General features: G+C 44.7%; 1 protein-coding gene across 5 annotated transcripts in view; it reads left to right on the top strand.

The window, feature by feature from the left end:
- Window positions 1–20000, top strand: part of LOC126996445 (ras-related and estrogen-regulated growth inhibitor-like protein) — a 45935-nt gene that overhangs the window by 808 nt on the left and 25127 nt on the right. For all 5 annotated transcript variants that reach the window (XM_050856896.1, XM_050856897.1, XM_050856895.1 and 2 more), the window contains exon 2: window positions 4827–5227. The gene's annotated coding sequence lies outside the window, so the exon portion shown is untranslated. The remainder of the gene's footprint in view (window positions 1–4826; window positions 5228–20000) is intronic.

The raw sequence follows: 20000 nt of genomic DNA, 5'->3' as shown, positions 1-20000 counted from the left end.
GTGGAAACGTAAAGCGACAGTGAATTAAAATTGTAATGATGAAATTGTGCCGAAAAATCTCCTGGAGCTGTGTTAATATGTGTTTGTGGGGAGCAGTGGGTATGTGACACGCGTCCCTCGCACGACCCGTACCTGTTATAGCCAGTTAGTTGTTGTTTACACCGTGTGGGGGAGGCGTGACCCACGGAAATGACGAGTGTGAAGACTTTTGTGGCTGTACGTGCGCGCGTGTGTGCGTGTGTGTGTGTGTGTGTGTACTACAAAGAGAGGCAGGTGCGTGGACGTGACTCAGAAGATCGTCGCTGCGTAGATAGAGAGAGAGAGAGAGAGAGAGAGATAAAAAAATTGGCATCTTCCATCACCACCACCATCATCGCCATCATTATCATAATCACCAATGTCACCAGCCCCCCCCCCCCCCCCCAAACCACCACCACCACCACCATGGCCGCCCCCTCCCCACCCCCCCTCCCACCACCATTAGTTTCACACGACTTATCGGCCATCTTTGGCAAGCGCACTGTGTGATCAAAGAATTGTTCTCATAATTCCTGTCAAAGTCGCCCTCAGCTGCTTCCACTAACCAATAAATAATAATATAATGCTGTTGACGACTCTCTCTCTCTCTCTCTCTCTCTCTCTCTCTCTCTCTCTCTCTCTCTCTCTCTCTCTCTCTCTCTCTCTCTCTCTCTCTCTCTCTCTCTCTCGCGCTCCTCGGCACAAAAATTTTATTGTGGTTTAATTATGATATTTTTATTGTTTTCTTTATATTTTCAGTATTTTATTTTATGCATTCTGTGTCCGGAAAGATTTTGTCTATAAACTATAATAACAATCTCTCTCTCTCTCTCTCTCTCTCTCTCTCTCTCTCTCTCTCTCTCTCTCTCTCTCTCTCTCTCTCTCTCTCTCTCTCTCTCTCTCTCTCTCTCTCTCTCTCTCTCTCTCTCTCTCTCTCTCTCTCTCTCTCTCTCTCTCTCTCTCTCTCTCTCTCAACGCGCCCCTAATTGGTTTTCATTTCGGTCATGTTTCAAGGCAAAGGATGGAAATCGATGCAATCCCGGCGCAAAATGGGCAGCCGTCGATCAAGGGTCCAGGAACCGACAGGGATCTAGGTCACTGCAGGAGGCTGGCTTGCTCTTGTTTATCGTTCCACTTCCTCCACTCTTCCTGTCCCTTCCTCTTTCTCCTGTCCTTCACGCTTCCTGCCTTTCTTTCTTCGTTACTTCTTTTTATTCCTCTGTCTGTATTTCCTTCGCTTTCATTTTCTTTCTTTCTTTCCTCCAGCTGCATCTCGTCCACTCTTCCTGTCCCTTCCTCCTTCTCCTCTCCTTCACACTTCCTGTCTTTCTTTCTTCGTTACTTCTTCGTTACTTCCTTTATTTCCTCTGTCTGTATTTCCTTCGCTTTCATTTTCTTTCCTTTTCGTTTCTTTGTGCCTCCAGCTCCGCCTCGTTCACCCCTTCTGTCCCTTCCTTCTCCTTCTCCTGTCTTTCACTCTTCATGCGTTTTTTTATTTCGTTAATTTTCCCGCAGTTTGTTTTTCTCTTGTTCTCTTTCCTCTGTCTGTATTTTCTTCGCTTTCAGTATTTTTTTTTCCTTTTTTTCCCTGTTCATCTTTTCCTTAACTGCATTTTATTTTCTTATTTTTCAATACTGTTTTCTTTTCTTTCCCTTTCTTCCTTATTCTTGTTTTTTTTTCTTCTATCAGGATTCCTTTTCTGCTTCATTCTATTCATTTCATTTCTTTCGTTCTTTGTCCTTTTCTTTCTAACCCTTCTAACCTTCCCCGCTTCCTTCTTTCCTCCTTGCCGTCTCTCCTTCATGAATTACCGTTTTTCATCCCTCCTTTACTCCTACATTCCTTTTTTTCTACCATGGTTCTATATTTTTCCTTTCCCTGCTCACTGACCTCGCTCTCCCTCCTACTTCTTCCCCCTCTCTTCAGTCATCGCTTCCTATTTATTTTCGGTCATCCATTTCCTCCTTCAATCCTTCCCTCCTTCGCTTGCCAATTCTCACTTACCTCCCCTCCTTATCGCCAGTCTTCCATCATCCAGCCTCCTCTCGCTTTCTTCCGCTTCCTCTTCCTCTTCCTCTTCCTTGGTCGTCTGCGTCAGTCTCAGCCTCATCATTATTCAGGGAAAGATCTAACATTACCAAGTCACCCCTCGCGCTATTTTTTACTCTATCCGTTTACCTCGATGGATTTCTTGTCCTCGTCTGTATCTCTGTGTATTTGTTTCTTCATGCCGCCCTGCACCTTACCTGTATACTCTATCATTTGTTTGTTTGTTTTTTTGTTCTTTTATGGTTTTATTGTCACCTGATTTCCTTGCACATGCCTCATAGCTTCTCTTTGTGCATCGTATTTCACTCTTCTTCATTCTATTGCCACTTTTTCTTTCCACTTGTCTTCTCTGTGTCTATCCTATATTCTATCCCTTTTTCTTTATTATCTCTCCTTCTACTGTTACACGGGTTCCTTCACTTTCCATATCGCTTTCCTCTGCTCCTCCCATTCCACTCATTCCTTTTTATCATCCCTCCTTCCACTTCCCTCTTCTATTGTCACACGGGTTCCCTCACTCTCCATCTCGCGTCCTTCTGCTCCCGCCATTTCACTTCTTTCTATAAATCATCGTTCTCTTCAGCCTCCTTTTTTCCGCTTTACACCGTTCTTCAGTAACTTGTGGAGTCCTCGCTTCAACGCCCACGCCCCACACGTGTGCTTAAGCATGTTTTTACCTCCACCCCGCGCACAGGTAAACTCATTTTCTCTATAGAGTCACCTAGGAGTCACGTTTTTGTGTGCGTGTTTCTCTCTGGCCACGGGTAAAAAGTTGTGATTTCTTCGAGCGGTCTGGTGTGCGGTTCTGCCTGAGTATAGCTTCGGGTTTAGATACACGGCCTCAATTTTTCCTGTTCTTGCGTCTCTCTCTCTCTCTCTCTCTCTCTCTCTCTCTCTCTCTCTCTCTCTCTCTCTCTCTCTCTCTCTCTCTCTCTCTCTCTCTCTCTCTCTCTCTCCACTACCCTTTACCCCCCCCCCACCCGTCTCTCTCCCCCTCACACCTGGAGCAATCGCATACAGTAGTTTACCTAGAATCACCTTCAAAGGGATTGGGTTTGCAGGGTCGCCTCCACAAGCCTTCTCATCTCACTCACACCCACGCTGACACTCTTGAAGCACCGACACTCCCACACACACACACACACACACACACACACACCACACACACACACAAACTTTCCTCCCCACAGTTTATGGTATATTCTCATGTAGCTTAACTTCAAGATACCGTAGTCATGCACACAGGGGAAAGAGACGAATTTGGGCACCGAGGCAATGCGTAGTTTAGCGAGTTTTTCCGATGTGTGTAGGATGACGATGATGACATTAAAGAAGATAAAAGCAATAGAGAACAAACATCCTTTTCTGAATTACAGCGTATGTTTCAAAATAGCGGAATTGTGCACTTCTGGAAATGCCAAGGACTTCAACTGTGAGAGAGACAAAAGCAAAAATCAAAAGTTAGTGATGGCAGAGGAAGAGAGAACTGAGCAAAGAAAGAAAGACAGAAAGAAAGAAAGAAAAGCAAAAAGCAAAAGTTAATGATGGCAGAGGAAGAAAGAAAGACAGACAGAAAGAAAGAAAGAAAAGCAAAAATCAAATGTTAGTGACAGCAGAGGAAGAAAAAACTGAGCAAAGAAAGAAAGACAGAAAGAAAGAAAAGCAAAAAGAAGGTAAAAGAAAGAAGGCAACAAAGAAAAACAAGTTAGCGGAGGGATAAAAAGTATAAAACCAAACAAAAACAGGAGATAGAGAACTGAAAGAAGAAGAAAAAGAGTGAAAATTTCCACAAGATTCTTTTCAATTCCTTACATCGTTCAACTATTGTCTCCTTGCTTCTTTTTGCATCAATGTGACCTCAGCATACATTCACCTCCATCAGAGAGAGAGAGAGAGAGAGAGAGCATTGCCACACCTCACCAATAATATTTCACCCATCATCTTGTCATTCCATCATCAGCCCCATCATCCCACCCAAATCATTGCTCCCCTCACCACCCTCACCACCATCACCACCACTGCAATACTCGTTCTCTACCTCTTTTAACATCACCCATCATCACCACCCATCACCATCACCACCACTGTAATACTGTACTCGTTCTGCGTCTATTTTACTCTACTTCCTCTTTTTCCCCTTATCCCCAACCCTATTGTCCGCCTCCACCCCACCATTACTGCCATACTATTTATTCTACACCTCAATTATTCAACTCCCTTCTCACTCCTTTTCCCGAACATCCACCTCTTCATTCTCCTTCCTCTTAAGAACATAAGAACATAAGAACGTAAGGAGTCTGCAAGAGACCGGTTGGCCTATACAAGGCAGCTCCTGACTCTCATTTTCCCAATCCTCCTTGTATCGCCACCACCACCACCACGAGACTCGGTCGGAACATGTCTCGAAGCAATGCATACACTCGCTTCTCTGGAAATTGCCCGCTTCACTCCACCGGGCTTGATCATCTTCATCTCAGGATATTGTTCACTCTATTCCCCGGATCTTACTCGGTAACTCACCCCGCGTTTCTTATTTCGTCGCCAGACCTTCCGCATTTAACTCACCCTGCAGACTCAGCCGCTTCACATTCACTCGACTTGCTCTTCGAAGTTTACGGTCTTGATGCTTCCTAGTCTTCTCCTCCTGTATGAAGTTTATTATTTTTGTGCCTCGCCATCAGAGGGAAAAATAGCAAATAAGTTGTTCTAAAATTACTGATTCCGGGATTGACCTGGTGTGTTTTTCTCTCTTCCTCAGGTTCTTCAGGTGCTGTCGCTTCGAGACGCTGAAACTCACTCTCGAACAACGAATGTGGCGGACGAACACAATGAACGAACCCTTCAACTCCTTCTGTTCTTCTCTCTGATAAAAAAAAGAATAATTGGAACGCTATGAACAACTGTGTAGCGGTGGCGTGTCGTATCGGTGGTGTTTGTGATCCTGGTGACTGGAATGAGTGACAGGCGGGTGCTGGATAGCTCTACACCCACACCGAGCTACTCTCTCGCCTACAAACACAGCAACAATATCCTTTTAGTCAACATCGTGCCTCATCCTCGCCGCCGCTTCTCCGGGTCTGAGCCTACTTGAGTTTTACCTGTCGACTCTTCTCACCTGTATATCTGTCAACCCTTCCCGACGTCAGAACCACACGGCAGGTAAGCTATGGAGTGTGTGTGTGTGTGTGTGTGTGTGTGTGTGTTGTACTCTGCCACCATCGTTTATCATTGTCCTGTTTACATAACTAACCTTTCGTTTACACACACTCACACACACACACACACACACACACACACCCTTCCTCTCCATTTCCTGCCACACTCAGTCATTCCTTACACCCCAAACCACACCATTTATTTGAACACAAGGACAGACAGACACACCATTCATCTTGCCCAACCCACCACACCTATCTCACCCGCCCAGCCGCCCTCTGCTCCCAGCCTCCCCTTCCTCCCTTTCCCTAACACCTGTCTCCATTCTCTGCCCTTACATCTCGTCTCTCCCTCCACCTCCTCCAAGGCCACACGCACCCACATCTCGTATATCGCCCGTAGACGTTTTTTTTTTTCTCTCCCCTTTTTCCTCCCTCACTCTCCTCAGTTTCCATGGTTAAGGAATAAAAGAAATATCCTCGAATCGTATAACTTTCTGGAGATACATATGCCTTAAGAGTTCTGTTTATCTTTATCGTGAGAACTTTGGAAATTATCGGGACGCTTTAAAAAGAAGAGAATGAAGAAAATAACACGAGGAGAAGGAAAGAAAGAAACGAGAGGAAGGAAGCAGGAGAAAGGGAGGAGGAGGATAAGGATGGAAGAAGAATAAGGGAAAGACGGAATAAAGAAAGGAAACGGATGAGATAAAGGAAGGAGAGAGAACGAAGAAGAAATAAAACAGGGAGAAAAGGGAAGGACGAACGAAAGAGAGGAAGATGGAGACGAAAGGAAAAGAAAAAAAGGAAGAGACAGAATGAAGGAAAGAAAGTAGGGGAGGGAAAATGCAAGAAGAGACAACGTAAAAGAAAAGAACAAGGAGATAAAGAAAAGAAACGTGTGACCTATCTCGTTGTTTGTGAGGATCTGGGAGAAGTTCGGCTCTGTGTGATGGCGTCCAAAAGCAGCTCCAGCGACTCAAAACAATTATTATAAGGCGGCCCATAAAGTGGACGTATGGACCTGGCAGAGAGAGAGAGAGAGAGAGAGAGAGAGAGAGAGAGACTACAGTTCATAATAATGGTGTTTACACATAGAGACATCACACAAATAAATCTTTTCAGTCACAGATTTGTATCCACGCTTGTTTCCACTCAGCATTCAAACAAATATTTACAAACAACATTTACGTTATCATATATACGTTAATAATCCAAAACGTTTCCACATATCACGTAATAACGCACAAAGGTGTCTGTCAACGCACGGAGCACACGAGCAACCTTTGACGAGAGCATTCTATAACTAGGTGCATATGTAGAGAAAAATATATATCTACTATGTATGTTTGCGTATAACTTGCATACTATATCTTTGTTTATGCTTTTCCATTGAACAAAAAAATAATATACAAAGTTTCTACGCACGCATACATAGAGACAAACATGCATCCGTACAGACAGACAAAAATTAATATTAAAAAATTTTACGCACACATACATACAGCCTTGCATTCATACCGACAGGCAGACACAAATAACCATAAATGTGCGTAGCTATACTAATCTTCAAACATGCATACTAAAAATAGGAAATGTGAGTCCTTTCATGCTCGAAAACTACCGCTCTGCTAAAAGTACATACACTGGAACCCAAAATACCGACATTCTCCGTCGTAAAGTAGTCCGGTTGATGAAAGAGAAAATTAGATGAAGTCGAAATCAGTCTCACTCCGAAAAAAAATCCCTGACATGCCATCTCCTACGTCACCTGCGCGTGTATACACCTGCGAGGCCGTCAGGTGAATATAAATAAAAGAGGGAAGGAAGAGAGAGAGATACCTGGGATATAAATAGAGGAGGGGAGCCGATTTTCAACAGTGTATGGCAGCTCCGTCCCGGTCCTTACTTTTTTAGAACCGAATATCATTATGCAATCAATATCGTTATAGCAAGCTGTGAAACGTGTGATGCCGCTGCGCCCTTTTATCAACGTGTCATCGCCGCGGCTATAAACACACACACACACACACACACACACACACACACATTTCTCTTGTCCGTCGCGTCATTCCGTCATCAACTTGTAAAACGCGACAGATATAGCCCAAGAGAAGATGGAAGAGGAGGAAGAAGGGGAGGAGAAGTTATAGGTACAAAGGAGGGACTCGAAAGTGTAATGAAACAGAGAAGGAAAACGAAGAAAAAAGAGAGGCAAAAATGGTAGAAGAAAAGGAAAAGGTAGAAGGGTAAAGATAAAGAGAGAAGGGAAAATTATATGAAAAGTGATAAGGAGAAAATAAAGAAAATCAGGTTGAAAATAATGAGTTTCGAAACCAGGAAGAGGAAAAACATCAATTACGACAAGAGAGAGAGAGAGAGAGAGAGAGACGTAGTATAAATAAATCCCTAACGAATGAGAGGGGGCAGAGACGGCAAATTAAAGTAAAAACAGAACTCAGTAACGAGCGTGAAAAGCAGTTCCAATCAAGGCTGTTGAAGAGAACGACTAAAAAGAATATTAAGATTTAGAAGAAAATTAAAAGGAGGAAGGAAGAAAGACAAGAGGAGAAAAAAAAAAAACGAGACTAACAAGAAAGACAGACAAGGAAAAGTAAACAAAAAATTGACATGCAGAAAAGTGACAGTAAAATCCTTAACGCCCTTTTTTTTTTAGGGGGAGGAAGAAGACATGAAAAATATAAAGGAAGAAGACGATGAAAGAAAAAAGGGAGGAGGAGGAGGAGGAGGAACGTTAACAGTCCCTTCAGTAAGACGTGAGTGTCCTGACAGCACTCCGTTGCCAAATCATTAACGATAAACACATGAATGAGACTGTGTGTGTGTGTGTGTGTGTGTGTGTGTGTGTGTGTGTGTGTGTGTGTGTGTTCATAGCAATGGCGATGACACGGTAATAAAAAAAAGTGTAGCAACATCCCACGCTTCACAGATTGCTAACGAAATTGATTGCGTAATTATGTTCGGTCTTAAAAACGTAAGGAGAATGACTGAGCGGTGTGTGTGTGTGTGTGTGTGTGTGTGTGTGTGTAGGTAGGTATGTAGGTAAACTGCACTGTTGATATTGAAAGAATGTACTGAAAGTTGTAAGTAATTATGTAAGACCAAGTAACAACAAAATCCTCTTCGCTACGGTGTATGAACTTCGATAATATTTCATGTATGTGGCAGGAAAGACGTTCTAAATCTAAACCCTCGCTGAACCTTCACACAATCCAGCTGTTTTGCATTACGTCACAAGTTTCTGTTTTTGCCGTTATTTTTTGCTCCTCCTTACTTAACGCGTCCACACACCTCGTTTGTCTGTTCCCTGCAACCTCCCTGCTCTTTCCTCCTCCTCCTCCTCCTTCTCCTCCTCTCTTCTCAGCCCTTTCGTCTTCCGTCACTCCCCTCCGCCCCTCACTCGTTACCCTCACTTTTTTCCCTCCACCCCTCACTGCCTTCCTTGCACCCCTCACTTCTTTCTACCTTCCCTACCCTTCCTCTACCTCTCGCCTTCATTTCCCTGCACCCATCACTCCTTCCCTCCACCCTTAACTCCCTTCTCCCACCCATACTCCTTTCCAACCCCTTACTCCATCTCCCACTAACTCTTCCCTGTACCGCTCACTTTTTCTAACCTAACTTAAGTCCTTACTCCTTCCCTCCACCCATCACATCTTCCCCTCACTCTTCATTCTTCCCCTCACCCTCACGCCCTTCCAACCCCTTACTTCTTCTCTCCATCTCTCACTTCTTCCCCCCACTCTTCACTCCGTCCCTCCATCCCTCGTTCCTTCCCCACTCCTACCTCTCACTCCCTTCACCTACTTACTCCCTTCCCGTTGACATCTGTTCACGTCTACGAAAGACAAACAAGGTATTCCCTTCAACGACAAAAAAAAATACCTCCACCACCACTACAACAACAACTACAACCTAAACAAAAACAAAAACAAAACAGACTAAGGTGGAAAGCAAAACATTCGAAGTGACATTGAGAAAAACGAGAAGGCGGAAAAGTCACCAGCGACAAACACAACAATAATGATACCTCTCTTTAGTGTTTCGTGTGGTGCCTTTTTCTGTGTGTGTTCCTGACGGCGACACGAGTTAAATTATGGCTCGGTTGCTGGCAGGGGGAGGGATCAGGAGGAGTGGGAGGAGGAGAAGGAGGAGGAGAAAAGAAGACGAAGAGGGGGAGGAGGCGTGATAGAGTCCCATGTAACAGAAAAGAGTAGGAGATTAAGCGAAGCGTGCGGTTGTTTGCTATGAAAAAAAAGGGGTGAAGGGAGAGTGGTGAAGCGGTGAAGGGCCGTGCCAAGGAAGAGGAGGAAGAGGAAGCGTGTGTGTAAGAAGGAAGTGGATGGAGAGATAATGGGTAATTGTTTGAGGTCGAAAGTAAACAAATAGAAAAAGGTTAGTGTTGAGGAGAAGAAGGAGGAGGAGGAGGAGGAGGAGGAGGAGGAAGGGGCTATATATCAGTCTCAAATATTTCTTGTTTGTTGGTGTTTACGTGCGTTGGTTAGCTGGTATGTCTCATATTTTTGTGGAAAGTGAACCATCTCTCTCTCTCTCTCTCTCTCTCTCTCTCTCTCTCTCTCTCTCTCTCTCTCTCTCTCTCTCTCTCTCTCTCTCTCTCTCTCTCTCTCTCTCTCTCTCTCTCTCTCTCTCTCTCTCTCTCTCTCTCTCTCTCTCTCTCTCTCTCTCTCTCCTCTCTCTCTCCTCTCTCTCTCTCCTCTCTCTCTCTCTCTCTCTCTCTCTCTCTCTCTCTCTCTCTCTCTCTCTCTCTCTCTCTCTCTCTCGTGGTGGTCACTGCCAAATAGTTTATTAATAGACCACCTTAATGCCTGCCTGCTGCTTCCATCTCCCTTAGACTCTCCTTCCCTCCTCCTTTCCTTCTTTCTCTCCTCCTTTCTTAGTCCTTTCTTCCTCTTTTCCCTTCCTTCTCTCATCTTTCTCCTCCTTTTCTTACTTCTTTCACTCATTGCCTCCTCCCTTCCTTTCTTCTCTCCTTCTTCTCTTCCTTCCCTTCCATTTCCCTTCCTTCTTTCCTCCTTTCCCACCCTCCATCTTCCTTGTCGTCCTTCCTGTGTTTTCTCCTTGTTTTCCTTTCTTCCTTCTCGCTTCCTTTCCCTCCTTCTTCTTCACTCCCTTCTTCTCTCCTCCTTCGCCACCTTTCCTCACCCTTAGATCTTAATCACCCCCTTTTTGCCTCCTTTTCACCCAGCCTGTCCTGAACATGGCACCCTATACAGCCACCCCCCCCTCCTGCCTCGTGTATGGACCTGCCTAACTTTTTTTCTCCCTTTTCACCTACCTAGTCTTTTTTCCGGTGGTGGTGGTGCTGGAGGAGGGGGGAGGGGGGCATCTCTCCCTCTCTCCCTCATCTCTTTCACTCAGACGCGACCTTGGACTCTCTCTCTCTCTCTCTCTCTCCCCCCCCTTACCTTCTCCTCCTCCTCCTCCGACGGCGGGACAAGCTCCGGCGCCTCTCTGTTTAAGCTGATCTGTTAGGTTGGGGCGCGTCGAATTGGCGAGGCTTGATAGATCGTTACATACTGTCTGCTGGATTGTTGTGGTTAGCGTGTGGGTGTGGGTGTGGGGGGGTGGGGGGGGGTTGTATATAACTTGTAATGATGTGTCTTTTTGTTATGTCTAGAGGTTGGTTTTTTTTTCACGAAGATAAAGAAAATGTTTCGTAGGTTTGTATTTAATTCATTATTGTATCTTTAATCAGAGATACGTATATATTTCATTATTATTATTATTTTTATTATTATTATTAGTAGTAGTAGTAGTAGTAGTAGTAGTAGTAGTAGTAGTAGTATAGCAGTTGTTATTATTATTATTATTATTATTATTATTATTATTATTATTATTATTATTATTATTATTATTATTATTATTATTATTATTATTATTATTATTTTTATTATTTTAGTAATTATGTAGTAGTGTCATTATCATTTTTATTATTATCATCATCATTTTTAATCACAAAGGAGACAGTTAGGGGCATAATAAAACGTAAAAAGGGCTGAAAGAATGAAGACATTGGTTGACCCTTGCATTAGTGAGTTAGACAGCATGGGGACGACCTCGTGTAGAAAGTCGTGCTCAGCGAGGCCGCAGGAGAGGTGAGCCATGCAGGGAGCAAAACAGAAAAGTGGTTGGTACTTAAATAACGATTAAAAACATCAAGGGAAGTAACCTTGCGGCAGAATTTACGGGTCAAAAACTGTAAACATATAGTTCACTCAACTGTCCAAATGGGCCGTGTCGAGGGAACCTGCCCACTCATGGGACTCACTCCATGCAGGGGCGGACAAGGACCTTATATTATGTTGTATATCATTTTCAGAATCATTTTCGTTACTATAACGATATGTATGAGCCCAAATTTTCCGTGTTGAGCCCCTCGTGTCTCGTGGGTGTATCGTTGTCACTGCCTCTTGCCTGCACGTCTTGGCGCGTCCCTGGCATGGCCACCGCGAGCACTGTTACGTGACACGAGAGAAAATTGCGTGATGGAGTGAAGAAAGCACAAGCACAATGAATTATTTTGCATATGTTTGAAACAGATATACATTTCGTACCTACGGAAGACGTACATCATCACCATCATGCCACGCAACTTCCCATACAAAGACAAATTTCGTGATGAAAATCATTATGCTATAGTCATGTTCTATTACTCGTAGAACACTGCCTTCCTTGTTTACAGTGTGATGATCAAAGTCTTTCCCAATCAACACACCAAAGTCGCGGGTGTTAATCAGTAACCTCACCTCACAAAAATAAACCTTAAAATACATCCGCGTTTTATTCAAGGTTAAGACAGTATTACGATGTGTTTACTAAAATTTAATTAGAAAAAACACGAAGCTATCCGGCATATACAAGTTATCAACCCAGAGAGGTTGACGCTCGCCCCTTCCAACGAGGATGTCGCGTCGCCGCCACCTACACCTCCGTCGCCGCCGTCACCGCCTCCGCTTCCGTCGCCTGAAACATCAAAGCTCTACTCCGTCGTCATCGCCACCTTCGCCGCCAAAGGAGAAGACCGCTCATCCCTCCTACGTATCTCCTTCATTTTCATCGGCGACTGAATCAGGATCAGGTCGCCAAGAGTCACATCGACCCGCTGATTCCCGGCGGGTCTGACTCACGGTGTTGCTATTTTTGTGTTGCCTTTGACGTAGCGAGTCACGTGCCTTGCTGCTAGCTTACTCTTTACAGCCCGAGTGTTGTTGTTGTTATCAGCGTGCACCCTCATCAGCACCCTCGCCAGCAATCCCCGCGACTCACACCCTAAAATAAAGCACTTTTTTTTGCACCTTCAGCCACAAGTTAATTAAAGAATCCCCCGAGCTGAGTACATCGTCACCTTCGTAAACAAAGCGCCTAAGTCATTATTTTCTACTTTACAGGAAATCAGAAAAGAACTGTCATTATCTCATTTGGCTTAAGATTTAGGCAGAAATGAAAAGGCCAATTCTAGAACACTCAAACCCTGAATAATGAAGGCAACTACACAAAAATGGGCGTCACATGATGAAAAATTGATGTAAACAAAAACCTGGAAATCGCTGAAAAAATGACTAGGCAATTATTTTATGAGGGTAACGATATATGACCATACTACTCTCCTCTTGTTCAACGTCGCAGTCGGTGTCAGCTTTAACGGGCAGGATGCTGTTGATCTTAGCCACTCGACAACAGTTTAAGATAATATATACAATCAGTCAGATCCCGCGTCCACCATTTGCTTGCGCTGGCGACACAATAACCATGAAAAAAACTATTCGCGACGTACCTCCACAGAGATTCCTTGACATGACACGTAACTTAAAATGTACATCGTGTAAAGTCCCATCTTCAAAGTACACCTCCGGGAAGTGTTCGAGGACTACCCCAAGTACTCCTCCCAGCGTTGCTTCTTTCTGTCCTGTTCACTTGTATCCAGAAGTCTGACGCACGTAAGAATATGATCCCCGGAAAAAGTCCATACGTTCGTTGCCCTCTCGGTACACCTTCATGACGTTGTGTGACGCTTTCGTGTACCTGATAAAGTTACACGTCCCCGAATTGCTCTCTCGCAAACCCTCTTCTTTCGAATCAACGTTGCGTCACATCTTAAAATCCGCCCTCTCTCTCTCTCTTATACCCCATTTTCTAGTACAGTAAGTAACAAGTGCAACATTGCGTGACCCTTCCTACCCTTTGCTGTCTACCATTTGCTGTTTTTTTCTCCTTTCCCATCGCTTTTCTTTTCCCCTTTTCCTTCCTTTGGTATCATTTCCTATCTCATTTTGTTATCTTTTCTTCTTTTTTTCTCTTCTATCCTATTATTTCCACTCCTCTCCTCTTCTAACTTATCCTATCCTATCCTATCCTATTTTCACTCTCCTTTCCTCTTCATCTCTTGCATCCTTTGTTTTCCTTCTCTTTGCTGTTTTTTCCCTCCTCGCCTATCGCTTTTCTGTTCGCTTTTTCCTTGTTTTGGTGTCGTTTATTTTTCCTCCTGCTATCTTCTCTCCTTTTTTCTCTTCTTTCTTATAATTTACTTTCGTCTCTATCTTATCTTATTCTGTCCTGTTTTCACTCTCCTGTTTTCACTTTTTTCCTCTGTTTTCCTTTTCTGCTGTTTTTTCCCCTCCTCTCCTGTCGCTTTTGTGTTCGTCTTTTCCTTCTTTATCTTCATCTGTTATCCTCTCCCATTTTTTCTCTTCCATCATATAATTTCATCTCTTTTCCTTCCCTATCCTCTATCCTATACAGTCCTATCCTATCGTGTTTTCTCTCTATTGTTCTCCTCTTCACTTTTTGGTCCCTTGCTTCCCTTCTCTTTCCTCCTTCCCTCAACCCTTCTATTCCCTCACCATTGTTCCTCCATGCCCACAGATGATGCGCTTTTGTCATGCATCATCGCCGTTCTTGATATGTCGATTGCAAGACGTTATAATAGACCATTTGGCGCCGTCATTTGTGTTTACGTAAAGTGCATCAGGTTTTGTATGTGTCTGTTTGAGAGAGAGAGAGAGAGAGAGAGAGAGAGAGAGAGAGAGAGAGAGAGAGAGAGAGAGAGAGAGAGAGAGAGAGAAACGGGCAGAGAAGCTATATAGTGCTCCCATCATCTCATCTCCCCTCCACAGTTTCTCTCTTTTCGTTATTTTCTTTTATTTCTCTTTACTTCTCACCTGTTCCCTCACGGCCTCTCTCTATCTCACTTTCTGTCCCCTTCCATTTCTTTTTTCTCTTGTCTCGTTCCCTCCCCCCCCACCCCCACCCCCCCTTTTTTTTCCCTTCCCGAAATACACACACCCCATCAAGTCTCCTTCCCCTTCCTCCTCTCTCTCCCCTTTCTTCCCATCATTCACCCTTTCTTGCTAACACATCTCCTCGCCCACCTTCCCATCACCCCCTCCCTCTCCCCGCAGCTCCCCTCTCCCACCCTCCTTTCAACCCATGCATCACGCTCCTTCCTCTTCCTCCTCCCTTCCCCCCACTCGCAGCAGGTGCTCTATGTTGGGAAGGGATGAAAGGTGATATGATTCAAGGCGTCCTTAACCTTCACGAGGAGATATATTTCCTATAATAAAGACAGTGAGGAATAGGGAGTGAAGTAGAGAAGTAGAGGGAAAAGTGAGGGAAGGAGAGGCTGCAAATGGGGAAAGGGTGTGAGGAATGGGAGGGAAAGGAAAGGGAAAAAGAAGGGAAGGGAGTGAGGGAGGAAATTAATAGTGGCAGGTGTTGAGATTTTTTCCAGGTAGTAAATCAGGTGAGTGTGTGTGTGTGTGTGTGTGTGTGTATGTATAAATGCGTCTGTGTATGCATGTGTGTAAGCATGTATATGTAAGTATGCATGTATGTAGGTGGAGAGGAGAGGATAGGACTATATGTATACTATGAATAAGTTCTTGAGCAAACAGGCGCGTAGAAAATGAACGTAAAATATGTATATCTGAAAGACAAATATAAGATAGATTGTACCCTGACGAACAAGCGAGGCATCATGATTTTATTTTCATATTTTTCTTCTGCTTCCTCTTCTTCTTCTACTACTACTACTACTACTACTACTACCACTACTACTATTGTCTTTCATCACCATTTTCATCATCATAATGTATAAGTAGCATGCACCAAATAATTCAATTACTGAATGAAAATACTGCTGTCATCATCATCATCATCATCATCATCATCATCATCATCATTATCTTGATTATACCAGCTTGAGGCACCATCGCGTGTAATGCAGCGGGTGACCAACATTAATATTTTGTCAGCTGTTCCTTAGTCAGCGCGGCACCCAAACACCGCCGCCTGGCCACGTCTCGCCGGTCTCTGGTTGGAGGGGCGCGGCGCGGCGGCCACAGCTGAGCGCACCGTGCCTTGTGTAATTTCAAAACTACGTTTGCTTCGTTTATTATTTTATTTCACGAGCCTTCGTTTGTAATTGGTGCTTTTGATTAATTGTTTGCTTGCTTGTTTTCTCTTTCGCGGGTGGAGTAGCGCTCGCCTGTCTGTCCGTCTCTACGTCTGTCTGTCTATCCTGTCGTGTATTTGTCCTGCGTGGAATTCGTTTTAAGGGGCGGAGGCCGAGGAGGAGCTGTCATGCTGTTTTTTTATGGGTTTGAACCAATGAGTCTTGCTTGCCAGCACTTGATTATTCTACCAGACATGTTATTTGATTAGACAGCTTTTGTATTAGGAGTGACATGTCGATTTGTGTTGGCTTATCTGTTTACCTCGATTTTTTTATACAGTAGAAGAGGCAGCTCAAGGGGGAAAAAATAAATTAAAAAACCCGTTGGCGCTGCTCCTGTATAGAAAGGACAGTGAGTAACCGAAAGAGAGGGTCCACCTTTTATAGGAAAGATTTATGATCAGCCGTGGCCGTGACCTGTTATTACGACCAAACAAGATCTTGACCATGGCGCCAGCAGCAGCACCGGCGGCCGCTCCCTCACATATCCACATCTGTTGGAACGTTTCTTCCGTTTATTTACCCCGCGGGATCCAAGCATCGATGTTTTATCTCATGTCAGACTGATGTATTTGCGTTTACCTCAAGTTACGAAAAGTCTTTGTTATTGTCGGTGCATTGAGCACAGCGTCAGTCGCCTCCTCTCCTTCGCTGTGTCTGGGCCCCAACCGTTTATTATTAATCGTCCCACATAAGTCATCCACTGCGTGTCTTTGTTTGCTTTCTGACTGCGAGGCGTATTTGCATGACCTTCTCCATTTCCCACAAGTCACCAGGAACGATTGTGTGAGACTGTGAGAGCGAGCAGGCCAGCGCAACTTTCTCACATGCACCAACATCAACTTCACTCCTGGGTTGACTGAGTGAGCGTGACGTTGATTATTTTGTCCACAACGAGATGAGATTTGTTATTTTGATGGTCGCATTCAGCTTATTCGAGGAACACCAACTTGCCTCATGTTTATGGAGGTGGAGAGTGTTTCTAAGAGGGAGAGGGAGTAACAAGAGTAGGATGATTAGAAGAAAGAGGAGGAGAAGGAGAGTAGAAGTAGATAGAGGCAAGAGAAACAAGATGACTAATAGACGTAGCGAGAGTGGAAGCAAAAAAAAAAGGCAGAGGAAGAGAAAAGAAAGAATAACATGAATGAGTGGGATGATAAAGATGACTGCATTAACAGATAAGGGAGAAAGATGACCAGGAGGGAGAGACTAGTAAAGATGGAGACGCAAAACAGATGGAGCAATAGGAGGAACATGACCCGGAAATGGAGAAATCGTGGGAGCAGAAATAATACGGGCAGTAGTGGTAGTAATAGTAGTAGTAGTTGTTGTAGTAGTAGTAGTAGTAGTAGTAGTAGTAGTAGTAGTAGTAGTAGTAGTGGTGGTGGTGGTGGTGGTAATAGTAGTAGTAGTAGTAGTAGTAGTAGTAGTAGTAGTAGTAGTAGTAGTGGTGGTGGTGGTGGTGGTGGTAATAGTAGTAGTAGTTGAAGGAGGAGGAGGAGGAGGAACAAAACGAGAGCATAAGGAAAGGTGAAGGTCGAACGGCGTTGTATACATATATGTGTTGAAGTGAGCGACGTACCCTGAGGTATTTTGTTTACAAGGCGAGACCACTCCTCCTCCTCCTCCTCCTCCTCCTCCTCCTTAGGCCACAACGAAGTCTCGAGGACACATGCAAAGTGTCTCCAGGGAACCACACGACTTCCTGAAGACGCTCAGGTTTCAAGGCCGCGCTGCGTCCCTTCAGCGGGTCGGTGTTGGCGAGATGATGTTACTGGGCCGGAGTTTATGTGCTGTTCGAGGAGCGGCGCCGCGTTTCCACAACAAGGCTCGAGACGCTGAAACACAAAAGGCGTCATTGGGAGAGGCTTCATGTGCTCGTTCTTTTTGTTCTTTTTGTTAACGCCTTTTTTTTTTTTTTATACAGCAAAGGAGACAGCACAAGGGCACAAAAAAAGGAAGCAATAAAAAAAAAGTCCGCTACTCGTTGCCCCATTCCTTAAAAAAATACTAATATGAAGAAATATAAAAAAAAAATGTTTATCGTTAAGTATGTCAAAATCCCGAAATGTTTTTATTCAGTCATTTTTATTTGTATATGTTCCGTTTTACTGAAGACAAAACGTGTGTGCAAATATTTAAGTTAACATACTGCAAGTCCTGTTACTAACCCGGCAACATTGCTACTCGAACTAAATGCATCAGTCGTACAACCTAATAGTCTCAAATCACGCTACCAACATTTTTTTCCTATAGATAGAGTAATGTCACACGCCCTCATCATCGACCCCTATCACCCCCAGCCTTCTTTCGTCGTGGTTCCTATTTGCCTCTTCTTCATCCGTATCTATATATTTCTTCCTACTCTCCTTTCCTTCCTTGCCCTCCGCCTCCGTACTTTCTGCCTGTCTCCCCCATCCTGCCTGATACCCAATAACTGCTTCCCCCATCCTGTCTGTTCCCCAATAACTGTTCCCACCAATAACTGCTTCCCCAATAACTGCTTCCCCAATAACTGCTCCCACCATCCTGCCTGTCCCCAATAACTGCATCCTCTCCGTTGTTTTTCCCATTAGTACACGTCTCCTGTTCTACCCTAACTACCTTCCTCCCTGACCAGCATCCACCCCTTCCTCCAGCCACCCTTTTCGCTTCCCCCATCCTGCCTATTCCCCTAGTCGTGCCATCTCAGTCGTTATCTCCATTAGTGCATACATCTGTTCTACTGTCACTACTTTTCTCTCCAGCCAACATCCAACCTTTCCTCCATCCACTCTTTTCACTTCCCCCATCCTGTCTGCTCCTCAATACCCATGCATGCTTTCTCAGTCGTTTTTGCCCATTAGTACATTCATCTCCTGTTGTACCCTCAGTGCCTTCCTCCCCAGCCAGCATCCACGCCTCCTCTTTCCCCAGCCAACTTCTTACCACCTATACTTCCGCGCTTTCCCCCCTGCCGCTCTGCCTCGCCCTTCATACACAAGTCACCCCCCTCACCTTTGCGCTCAACACCTCAGAGCACCGCCGCGTCTGTGCCTCCCGATGGGGCTAACGAGACGCGCCAGGTGTTCGTGTCCACCCAGGTAGTACTTCTTACGCTACTCTAGGTCAAAGTTCTCAAGGTTAAGCTCCCCCACAAGGTAAAGGCCGTTAAAATGAAGGGAAGTGGAGCAGATGGCACCCGAGGGAGACATGAACCGCTGCGAGAATTGGCGTTTTGGGAATTGTGTTTTGATGGTGATCGTGAGTTAGATGCTGACGAGAGGAATTCCTGAGGCTATAATTTAAGGTGCCGGGAATAAGACGCCGTGCACATTCATTCAAGTGGTCGCGTGAAGGACTCGCTCTTCCGTGTGGATACTTGAGGCTTTTCTGAGCGTGGCTGCAAGGGAGTTATGAGTAGAGGATATTTATGCAGCTTCTTCTGTGTGCTGTTCTAATTTTCGTGCTTGTGGGGCCTTTGTCTCTCCCCACGCGTGCATGTAAGGGAATAATAAGTGGCTGTGTCGTAGTGTTCTGGCACCCGCGCCCGAGCACCGAGGTGGCCGCTGACGTCAAAGGCGCCTTGATTCGTATCGCATTCATTTTGTACACATACACACACGCACACACACACACACAACTCCCAGCCTCATTATTCTGTTGTACTACTGCTGCTGCTCCTAATGATGAGGGTGATGATGGGGGTGATGAATCTGGTGGTCGTGTAGATGCTGCTCAGTTCAAGAGGACCAAGATGTCGGTTAATACATCTTCATGAGAGTTCAGATATGTGAGCCCCGCGTGACTCATCCCAATGTGGTCATCAGAGAGCCTGTAAGAAGCACACGTGTGGCAACTTGATTATTCCGGAGACTGGCGGATAGAGTTATTTATTAATTATTACGTGGCCTCGGAATTATCGCGACGGGATGTTTATTATTTATTTTCTCATTTGTATACGTTAGTTTTTTTTGGTAAGCCATTGTCAAGACGTAACGTTGTCCTTAAGTTAAGTCTCTCAGGAGGGGAAGGGATGAATGAGAGAGAGAGAGAGAGAGAGAGAGAGAGAGAGAGAGAGAGAGAGAGAGAGAGAGAGAGGTGGATGAGAGTGCAGTACATACCTGTTTTCATTTATTTTTGGTGAGAACGAGCATGACACTTCACCGCAACGATCATGACTGTGCAAGATATTTTTGGCCCCGCCTCTCCTGTTTAGCGATTTCTGTTTTCGCGCTTCAGCAGTTTTCCGAGAAGCTGAGACACAAGGAGCGGGAACCAAGAACAATTTTGTCTCTTGTATATA

The sequence above is a fragment of the Eriocheir sinensis genome, chromosome 10 (genome assembly GCF_024679095.1).
Source record: "Eriocheir sinensis breed Jianghai 21 chromosome 10, ASM2467909v1, whole genome shotgun sequence".
NCBI classification, from domain to species: Eukaryota; Metazoa; Arthropoda; class Malacostraca; order Decapoda; family Varunidae; genus Eriocheir; species Eriocheir sinensis.
This window is presented reverse-complemented; position numbering and strand designations above follow the sequence as displayed.